Below are 2588 nucleotides of genomic sequence, written 5' to 3' on the forward strand. Positions count from 1 at the left end.
CAGTTCATATATTTAAGAAAATCTTCATATTTATAATAAATATGATAAGAACGAAACTTAGCTCTGATACCAATTTGAAAAAGTAAGTGCGTAGTTCTGATACCAAAATTAACGACATGACGGAAATAAAAAAATTAGAATATAATTATATCTGAATGATGCGTCGGGATGGATTGACGATGGATTGTTTAAATTACATAAATGATTATATGAATATGTTTGGATATAGCTCTGCTATTCAGAAATAGAACAACTATTTCAACAGAGGAAGAACTTTGAGATCAACTCAAGTCTTAAACACTCAAACTTAACTTGTTTATTTCATATGGGCAAAGACCCTATTTATAGTCTCAAGAGGCCCTATTTATATAAGTTTTTACCACATCTTCAATCATATTTTGGTGTTTTACTCAATAGCTTGAGGAGAAAAGAAATTTCTATAAGATTTTAACTCATTTCACATCCAGCTTGAGGAGAAAAGAAATTTCTATAAGATTTTAACTCATTTCACATCCATACATAACCATAAAATGTTTACAGATTGAGCTTTTTCTGTATACTACTTCACTTACTGATGTTTTACTTGTACATGTTAGAAGATCACCAAAAATCAAATCGTGTGCCTTTTACAAAAGTATATCATATTCTATTTACCAAACTCAAAAATACACCCTACCCTATCAATTTAGAATTTACTATCTAGTAAGAAAAAAAAACACCGTACCCTACCACCTTTACGGTTTACAGCTCACGACTTACCATTAGTCCATTACTGCACAAACAATACAAGGAAAACGCCTCTGTTGCTTATGTCTCTTTTGACCTGAAAAACAAAGAAAAGAAAAGGGCAAAGGTGGTTGGTTCCACTGTTTACAAACAAAATACAAGAGCAAAAAGACAAAACATGTCAGGTGGATCCCACCGGGTCTAATTTTCTATGGAAGCAAATGCAAACAGCCGACAACAACCTTCAGACCTCTAGCTCGCCGGCGGTCGGAACCCAAAAATCGCCAGTCTTCTCCAACTATCTAGCGGTGCCTCCAAAATGACTCCTCCGACATTGGCTCGCACCCCCGCCACCGGCAGTGGAGGTCAGCTTCTATTTCTCTATTCGCTAACAATTGCTTAAGCAAACCCACCACCGATCACCGCTACCTCCGATAAAGTGTCTCCGGCCGCTCCCAACGTTCACCAGCCACTCTAAGCTAGCCGACAACCTCCGTTTCCTCTGACGACTTGCAACGGACATCAATCTCCATCACCAGTGACCGCAGACCACCCGCTAATCCCCAGTCGCGGAGCAGCTTCTCCAACCGTTGCAGCCTGACAGCTACAACAATGGCAACCATCGCCAACATACCACATGCCCTCGGCGTTCACCCTCAGCAACGACTCAATAAAAGCTCCAGTGATTCAACAGGTCCGCGCCGTCGACAAGTTTGCTGTTCTGATCTGCTGCTGTAATTGACGTTTCTCCAAAAAAAAAAAAAAAGAGGAAGAAGAATATCTCTAGTCGACGTTTCTTTTTTGGCAGCTCCATAAGATCGATCGAGACCTAGTTGTCTCTCTTTCAAACCTAATAAAAAGAAGGTGGTCCACATGTATGCTATTATACCCGGATCAACCCATATATATATATATATATATATATATATATATATATATATATATATATATATATATATATATATATATATATATATAGTTTTAGTTCTATAGAAAACAAAAAAAACCCTAAAAATCATAAAAATGCATAAAAAAATATATATTTAGAGATTACTAAACTTTTTTTTGAATTTTTTTATCAAAAAATCGCAGCTTTTAACATAAAATCGCTGAAACTTTTTTTTTTTACAAAAAAAAAAAAATTGATTTTTTATTTTTTTTTTCAGCGAAATTGTCAAAAAGGCTGCGATTTTTTGATAAAAGAATTCAAAAAAAAAGTTTTGTAATGTCTAGGTATTTTTTTTTATGCATTTTTATGATTTTTAGTATTTTTTTAAGGTTTTTTTGTTTTCCAAATAACCCTTCCCTATATATATATATATATATATATATATATATATATATATATATATATATATATATATATATATATATATATATATATATCTTACTATATTATTATACAAACCTTACTATTTCTAAAAATAAATTTAAGACGTCCAAATGTTTAAGCTAATAGTACAACAAACTAACATTACATTACAAAATACAATACAATAAGTACAAATATTTAATACATACTCAAACATTCAAACGTAACTCTTTATCTTTCACAATATAGAGGATAGCACAACATTTAAATTTTAAAAATATGTTCCTTTTAACTAGAAATAGACTAGAAATAGTCAATCGTAATTTTTAAAATTTAAATTGAAAATAGCACTCGTAGAAGGCATGTGGGAAGAAACTTATTGAATATTTAGGAGCATATATGGTGCTCTTGTATGTATGCTTTGTCCAGAAAACATGGATATAAAATTGAGATTACACGTGACCTAAACAACATAGGGTGAAAGAGATTGGAACGGTGTTCATGTCGCCTAAATCTTTAACTACTTAAGGTAATATTTCTCTCATTGGAT

General features: G+C 32.6%; 1 long non-coding RNA gene across 1 annotated transcript; it reads right to left on the minus strand.

Moving 5' to 3' along the window:
- Nucleotides 1-495: 495 nt before the first annotated feature.
- On the minus strand, nucleotides 496-1584 carry LOC145168889 (uncharacterized). Its single transcript, XR_013742153.1, has 2 exons — nucleotides 969-1584; nucleotides 496-823 (listed from the first exon to the last, which is right to left on the minus strand). It is a non-coding gene; the product is annotated as an uncharacterized LOC145168889 (long non-coding RNA).
- Between the last annotated feature and the right edge of the window lie 1004 nt (nucleotides 1585-2588).

Source organism: Lactuca virosa, chromosome 4 (genome assembly GCF_052849685.1).
Source record: "Lactuca virosa cultivar CGN04683 chromosome 4, Lactuca_virosa_CGN04683_v6, whole genome shotgun sequence".
NCBI lineage: Eukaryota > Viridiplantae > Streptophyta > Magnoliopsida > Asterales > Asteraceae > Lactuca > Lactuca virosa.